The 8,692-nt window shown below is 41.9% G+C and overlaps 1 long non-coding RNA gene across 1 annotated transcript in view; it reads left to right on the forward strand.

Moving 5' to 3' along the window:
- Nucleotides 1–2,042: 2,042 nt before the first annotated feature.
- LOC112461243 overlaps nucleotides 2,043–8,692 on the forward strand; it is an 18,884-nt gene continuing 12,234 nt past the window's right edge. Inside the window, exons 1-2 of the long non-coding RNA XR_003041528.1 lie at nucleotides 2,043–4,015; nucleotides 4,913–5,109. This is a non-coding gene — a long non-coding RNA (uncharacterized LOC112461243). The remainder of the gene's footprint in view (nucleotides 4,016–4,912; nucleotides 5,110–8,692) is intronic.

The following is an 8,692-nucleotide window of genomic DNA, read 5'->3' on the forward strand; positions in this document are numbered from 1 at the left end:
TCGCGTTTGTATTCGCGTTGTAACCGCGTGAGAGGACCCGTCATTGTTTTTCCCGTCACCGTCGTCGACTTTCGCACGGCCGCGACTTCAATTCTGCGGCTCAAGCCGTAGGTATTATCCATCGATGGACGAATGCTGAAATAAACGACCCGCAGCTGATCGTCCTGTTAACGCTCCTCGAGAGAGAGAGAGACGCGCGCGGTTTATCTGACAGCTCCGCTTTTCCGAATTGGAACGACTAGGGATCGGCGGTCACGACTCGCCTCGCGATTCGAGGAGCCTCGTTTCTGCGACCGCGGCGCGGCGTGAGAACGGCGACAGGACAGGACACACGCGTACCGTGCAGGACAGACAGGACATTGTAAGATGCCGCGGTCCGTGACAGCTCGGATGGCTTAACCGATATTTAACATTCCGCCGCTGTTGCGTAACATAAATTGCATTGAAAAATAAATTGAATCCCGTTGTGTAAGCAGCCATCTCTTCGGCGTTCTATTATAATAAGCGTATTGTGAGATATCTTCTTTAACATTTAGCAATGTGGTACGTCTCACATACTTGCTCTATAACTGTGTAATGGCTGGTATAAAGAGCCATATTAATTTGAAATAAAAAGAAAAGCGCACTCGTATCATTTGATGTGTTGAATATAATTTCAAAAGAATACGCAAATATTTTATTGTCAACGTTCCTGCGGTACGAATAAAAAAGTGTTACGCAGATTTGCATTATTTTGTAGCGAAAATTCATCGTGGCTTGCGCAATTCTCGCTGAATTTCGAAATCGGAGAAAGAACAAACGCGACTCGCGCGTATACGTCGCAATATCGAGATGGTCCCTGATGAAGCATTGAGGCCACGTACATACAGTTCGCGCACTATTGTTCAAAGGAGACGAATCGCGAGGTAAAACGGTCGACGACGAAGCCGGCGACTAATTAACGTAAAATATTCGCACTTTGTTTAGATAACGCTGACATCGCTGACATTCAGATAACGCTTCCATATGACGATGAAAGCTGTTATTTTATTCAAGCTCTAATGGGTCTCTACGATTTATCGCGTTCATCGCGTCGCGCTAATGAATTAGTCCTTGCTGTCTCTTGGCTCTAATTATAACGCTTCTGCCTTTTACAAGGTGATACAAATAGACAAAAGAAATACTTGTATCATACGATCGCGAGCGTGTAGATATCAGCTTTTTATACCGTTGAAAGAGCGCAGGTCATTTATCAATTACTATAATTTTGCGATGTTGAGATCTTCATGCGCGTTACCCAAGTCATTATTGTATTTTTAACGAGCGGCTGTTTAGGTAGCTTGGAAACGCCGTGTTGTAAGTTAGCGAACTTCCTCGCAACGTCTTATATATATAGGCGACGCGTAATTACGCAGCGCGTACGTGAATGCGTGACGAGTCACGTCCAAAGTTGCGTAAACGCCTCCGCGCGCGATCCTGGCGCGGAGAAAGAACGGGAGATAAAACGAGGAGTTCGCGAATGAGTCGAACGATATTAGTAGGTCGCCGTTATTGCATTATGTATTGAGTCGTGCATTAAAGAGATGTGCGAATCAAGGATTTTTTATGTCGAATCAAATCGAATTTTATTTGCTCTTTCGAATTCGAATTGAAGCGAATCGAATCATGGAAATATAATTTTTAATTAACAATATAATTATTATTGGATTAAATTTTAACACGTAGACAATAAGATAATATTTTAATGTAGAAAAATAATCTTGATTATAAATATAATATAAATTCCTTTTAAAGCAAAAAAACACATTTTAATATTTAATATGAAATTAATAAAATATACTTTATTTAATGCCGCAGTAAAACTAAAACAATTAGGCGAAAAATCATAGATAAATTATTAAAATACTGTTATAATATCCAATAACATTATTTAATTACATACTTAGAAATTAAAGTATAATAATAGATATAGTTTATTTTATTAGATATCAATACAATAGCTTTTTTTACGCATATTCAAACTTTTACTTATAATTTGATAGGGTTTCAGTACATGTCAAAAATTAGAAAAGAACTTTTTGACTGCTGCTTAGCTGCTCAGTGAGCGGTTATAATACTGAATGCACCTATTAACATGATCGTATTTGCTTATTAACGGGAAATATGATTTTATAAAATTGACAATGTACATGATTCGTATTCGATCCATCTAGATTCAAAATTTTCGAATCATAGAAATTTAATTTTGAAATGTTCGCACATCGATCTCCATCTGAAAACATACATTTTAATATGATTTCGCAGAAATATGGAAATGATTATATTATGTAGATATAGGTATTGAAATTATTATATCGTATTGATGATCTATTTGATATATGCAGAGATGCGAAAGAGGAGATGTAAGAGAGATATGGAAATATGGATGCGCACAGAGAGATGTCAGAATATTCAAATACAATATCAAGCTGCAGACACGGAGAATCCCTTCTCGGGTAACGTACGCGTCTACCAGGTAGAAATTCCGCGGCGGCATAAAGAGAGACTCGCGTCTCCCGGACGCGCTTGTTCGTAATTACGAAAATGCGTGTACGTGCGTACGGGACGCGGCACGTTCCAGGTCGCGGAGTTCGGCGGCGAACGAGGAAAAGAAGGAAGAGGAGGAGAGAACGCGCGCGCGCGAGGTGGTTGCGACTTGCGGCCCGCGGGGAGGAGAAAGAAAGTATCCGATGAGGAAGAGTCGACGAGCGGAATATCAAGCGAACGGCCCGTGTAATTCGGTTCCGTACGATCGAATTCACCAGCTCCTGGGCCGACGCGGCGACGGGGAGCGGCCGGGCGCGCCAAATCTCTCGCAAAATCTCGTTAGAGAGACAAAAGAGTCGCAGGAAATAAAATCCTACCGGATTTCAGCAACCGCGTGCGCGGCATAACGGCCACGTATTGTGCAAGCGGCGTCTCTCTGTAAGTGTTCCTCGGTTCATAATACCTCTCCCCTGCCGAGGGGGCGACACGTTGGCACATTTAGAAGAGAGAAAGAAAACGCGGTCCGTGGCGAGCGAATTTTTCATCTTCGAGCTTAAAAATGGGATTTTCGAGAACAAAGTTTGCCAGAAAATTTATAATAAATCTTTTTACGTAAGACGAGGTTGAAGGAGAAGGAGCGTTCAATCACAGTGTGTTTGCTGAGAAGATAACGCGATCGACGCTAACAATAAGTGTCACTAGATAGAAAATGACACGGGATGCGTTCTGTATACGAGGAATAAAACGAATGATATTTTCTAATACAAGTTTCCGAGGCCGTCGGTTCTCGCAGATTCAACTTTGTTAGCGGGGTCGAGCGAAATTTATATTTCTCTGCCGTGCGAACGCGCAACGAAAGTTATACATCATCATGGCGCATGAAGAACGTTTAATCTCCGTGATTCAGCTCGTTAGAGGCGGATTGCCCGTTAGACGCGGCTGAGCTGTCGGCTGCTGTTTAAAGCCGGTTCTACAATAAGTCACAAATGATGGCAAGTTGCTAGTTGAAAAGTGTTAATTTTGATTGCCGATTGCCACAGTTACTGTCGCCAAAAAAGTTAAAAGTTCGCCAACTCTCTTTTGACAACCGCAATTGACAAGCGCGACATGGAAATAACACTTTTCAACTAGCAGTTGCTATCGTTTGCAAAGTATTGTAGAACCGGCTTAATAGTTAAAAATGAGTTGCGTAACTCCGTTGCGGGTTGGGGAGGACCTTCGTTGCGATTTGCGCGAGCGCGGGCGAAGCGCGTCGTTTAGCATCGGGAGGTCCTCGCGAAACGGACAGCTTGCAAGCACGTACCGGTCTCGGCGCCGGAGGATCGATGCACGTGCTCGTAAAATCCGACCGTGTCGCAAAGTGTTTGCTTTGCTCGCAGTGCGCCGCACCAGGTTTGCGACACGCGACGGCAGGCACCTGCCGCCGGGAAGAAGAACGGCGAGGCCGCAAAACGGAAGATCAAGGAGATTTAAGGACCGCCCGAAGGAACGTCGCATACGCTGAATCTCTGTTAGAGACGATTTATTATTAGACGTGACATTTCGACGGACGCGGCCACAATCTGGAAATGACAAACGCATGAATATCAAATTGACGCAATAGTTTTAGTTGCTCTTAATATGTTACACGGAAAGTCACGCGAAGAGACGCGATAGTGTCTCGTATCAAGTACACCCAACTCTCTTTTTACGCAGTAGATACGTTCTACGTGAAGAAGAAATCGCGTGATTTGGAAAAACGCGTAAAAAAAATGGTGCTATTCAGGAAAGTTTTTTTTTTCATGGTTTTTTCACTCGGTATGCATCTACCGTGTAAAAAGTGCTCGAATGTAGACCAACTACGTGATAAAAAAAACCTTGTAATATGTGTTGCAAAAATGGAGAAAGATTATGTTTTACTTCAGAGCCTGCTGATTAACTTTAAATAAAAAGATACATATAAGTATGTAAATAACCAAACAAAATTTTATTTTATGACTTATTTGATTGTATAGTCTGTCTAGAATATTACTCGCTTTTTCAACATGATGATATGGACGGATATGTGTCCGATTGAAAACTTATTATTAATTAATTATTAGAAATTAAAATAAATGTATATACATATACACAAGAGATTACAAAAATTTTAGAAAAACCGCGTGAAAAAAACGTGGGAAGGAAAACCTCTTAAAAAGAGAGTTGTGTCTACTTATTTTCATGTTGGAGAATCACGTTTCTATAGATCCTAAAATAAGTACATAAAAGCAAAATTTATTCAAAGAAAAAGATCTCGATGTTTCGGTAAAAGTTAAATTGATCCAGCATGAAGCGTTATTTTTATTTTGGAAAATTGGGTTTTTATTAATTTTAAAACAGAGATATATAAAAGCGAAAGTTATTTAAAGCAAAAGTTGCAATATTTCAGTAAACGCGTAAATTAATCTAACGTAAAGAGAGGACGATTCCTTCCATCCTTTCGCGAATAATCGGCGCCATGACGATAACGGACGTTCCTATAGTCACCCGAAGATATAACAGCGACGATCGGGTGTCTAGCTACATGCGCAAGAGACGACGTGCACCTGACATACACGAGGAACACTTATGGGAACCCGAAGTGAGGTAAGACTCGCGCAAGCGGACGGACGGAGCCAAGTGTGGGCGCAACAGAGGAATATAAATCGCGCAATAGGTCCGCCGGTCTCGTTCGTCCAGGTCGCGTTTCCGCAAAGGCGCGCGCGATTAAAAACTGGAACGCGAGTCCGCGAGTTCTTACCATGCATACGAAAGGAGAAGAGGGCACCCGAGTATCCGAGGCGGAAAGAAAAAAACAGCGAGGCTGGTACACGATTATGCGTGAGAATGGCGAGCGAGACATTAAACTTCATCCTCTTTCCAACGGGAACGTGCCTCTCATCACTTTCCCTTTCTTTAAAAGGCCGTTAATCTTCTCCTCTGTGTCCTTCCTCTCCCTCTCTCTCTCGGAATCGTCATCTCACTTTCCTGTTTGACTACTCATACTCGTCTCTTAAAACGCGCTTCTCAGTTCAGTAAAATGATTTAGGCTGTAGTCCATTTGAAGCTACAAATGCTTTGAAGCTTTCTTCTTTTTCTTCTTTTTTCTTTATGAAGGAAAGGAGAAGAAAAGTGTTTCGAAGCATTTGTAGTGTTAAGTGGACCGCAGCCTTAGTCTTACGAAAGTCTTTTCCCGCCTATTCTTTTAAGATAATTGTGATCTTAAAAATAGCATCTTCTTCAAATTAGTCTTATCTCTCTCTTTTTAAATTAATTAATCTACATATAATATTCCACGACCTTTTACATTAAGTAAAAGGTCGATAGCTCGAATTTACATAAAGTTAGGCATTTAAGTGGAAGCAGTGAAAAGTTATGGTATTTTATAAGTTTCTTCTATCAATTTATTGGATGATGTCATCGTCACTGAATAACATAATGTCCCTTGCTACTCTGCTCCGAGGGCCGCAAGAACTAAAGTTATAAGGATTGATAAGTTCATAAATTTAATCGCTTCAGTGGAAAGTACGGAAGACCGTAAAGTCAGAAGAATGACAGATGTAAAGTCTTTAAAAGGTGGAAATTCAGAGATCCGTAGGTTTTAAAGTGAAAACTCTCCCCGGCGAGAGAATAATCTCGCGGTGTGCCAGTCAACGTTCCCGTGCCCATTAAAAAAGGTACCAGACAGAAAATCGTTCCCCATATATCCGGCGGCCGCCACCCGCGCGATTCTCAAGCCGCCGCGCCGCCACCACCGCCGCCGTCGCGACGGCGAAAGGAGGGGGGCGCGAGAGGGGATACCAGTCCCCGTAGGAAGGGTGGGCATCGCCTCGCAGACGGGGGATGAAACGAGTCCCTCTGTTTGATCCGCAAACACTGTAATTGCCTGGAATATTATATTAGGTACGCCGTTGCGGAGTACGCGAGGACGGGAGGAGAGTAGATGCGCGCCGCCGTGGAAAGCCGGTTAGGCCCCGAGGGGGGGCTAGCTGGAACAAAGGGGAACGCCGGCACCCCCGAAGCGGGAACGCGAGCCGGAACAATAATTTATTTTTGTCCTTCTCGTGGAGGGGAATGCGCTCTGGTCGTGGCAGGTACATATTAACCTTCGTTCTCGATTGCGGGTCACTCCCGTCTAAATGAGAAAAGAATTATACCGGCGAAACCAAGTCCAAAGCAACACGACGCAATTTTAACTCCATTCGAATAATGCCGCTGAATTATTCGGACCTTCGTGTAATTTGCAACTTGAAGTGTCTGTCTGCTTGTAACGTCGCTCTAACAATAAATGTAATATGGAACCAGAAATCGCTTTTATATACAAAATACATTTTTTAGGAATTATTTAATACATGCATGCAGACATTTAACGATTTATGTTCATTTTTTGCTTGCTTTAGAATTTTGTTATTTTTGAACTTTAAAACATTTGCCTTTATGTCCTTTCGAAGTTTTTGTTCTTTCATCTTTGAATTACTGGTTTATTTTTTTTTTTTTTTTAACAAATCCGTGAATATTCAGTTATTTTATTCAGGCTGCTCCGCGAGTTCTTCCTTCGTAATTTCGTCATTGCCGCGCCGCTAGAAGCGAGTATGATTTGCATAAATTGAAAGGCTGGCTTAGAATGATGAGCGTTGAAAGCGAGAGAGGAAGCGGGAGACGACAGGGAGGATAAGCGGGGGGGGGGGGGGAGAAGAACGAGGCTCGCTCGCACGAATTGAAATCTCCGGAGATCGGCCTCGCTTTTACTCGGTTGCGTTTCCGCGCTCTGGTCTCATTCATCCGCGCGCGTCACCATCCGCGTTCATCCGCGAAAATTAGCGAAATTATCACTTATCTCGTTCCCCTCGCTGCTTTGAACGTCGAATACTCGCGCGGATTAAACCGGCGCGGCGCTATCGTTACGCGTAAATCTAGATGCGTTCTCTCGTTGATAATATTCGTAACGAAACAGAAAAGAGCCGACAAAATCAATTCTTGCGCGAAACTAAATTCAAAGTATTAAAATAATGATGCACGGAAAAAACGGTTTTGCTGATAAAGTATAAAAATTTAACTAGATACAGATTTGAAAATAATTTTGTTGCACCATCAAAATAATTATAGTAGATTGCTGAAGTATATGATGATATAATGCTGTAAAAAATTTTGACATTTTAGCAATAATTTTGAGTGTTCTACATAATTATTTTGATGGTGCAACAAAATTATTTTTAGATCAGCATCTAGCTAAGTTTTTAGATACTTCAGCAAAACCGTTCTTTCCGCGTGGAGAATCGTGAATCGTTGAAGACGAAGCCTAATTGTGATTCATTACGTAAACATACTATCGAATAAATACCATCAGGATAATTTATAAAAGATGTATATAAATATCGAGATTAAAATAATGCCAATATTTCAATGTTTTAGATTTATTTCCTTTACCCTTATTAGATCGAACGAAACCCCGTTCGCGTACTTTCCCCGGCGCGTTACCGTGCCTTAGTATTTCCTTGGTAAATCCTTAGGATTTGCACAATGACCGGGGAGAAGAGTACACAGGCGCTATTGCAAATAGGCGAATTGCCAATGGCGCGTTACGAAGTCCGACGAGGCCTGAAATCGCATTGTTGCACACGAAAAATCGATTGGCAGGCGCAATTATATGTCGGCCTCTCATCGTTCCGCTGGCGCCAATGAAGAAAACCCGTCGCGCGCGCCGCGCCGCGCCGCGCGTCTTATTCCTTCGGTCCCGCGCGCGAAATCGTAATCACCGGCCGACCGGTTAATGGCGTTTACGTAAGTGCGTCTGTCGGCGATGTAAACACCGGCTTCTCATGCAAACATGCGGATTCGCTCGACGAGGCACTGACGAACCGGGCGTCGATAGCCGGGGAAAGCGGGAGAGAGAAGTGCAACGTCCGTCCTCGCTAATAAAAGCCGTTAAAAAAGTTCAGTGAACTAATAACAGGCCCCTCCAAATATTCGCTACTAAAAAATTTCCAATTTTTAATAGATAATTTATAATAATATTACTCCGCTTTTTAAAAATGCATAAATGATTAAAAAATTCAAGTTTTCTTCAGGTTTCGAAAATCTAAAATAAAAAATCAGAACGTTCTCGTAAATTTCTCATGAATATTGTTGTAACATATTGACATATAATAATAATAATAATAATAATAATAATAATAATAATAATAATAAT

Source organism: Temnothorax curvispinosus, unplaced genomic scaffold, assembly GCF_003070985.1.
Source record: "Temnothorax curvispinosus isolate PA1 unplaced genomic scaffold, ASM307098v1 QBEX01011198.1, whole genome shotgun sequence".
Taxonomy (NCBI): domain Eukaryota; kingdom Metazoa; phylum Arthropoda; class Insecta; order Hymenoptera; family Formicidae; genus Temnothorax; species Temnothorax curvispinosus.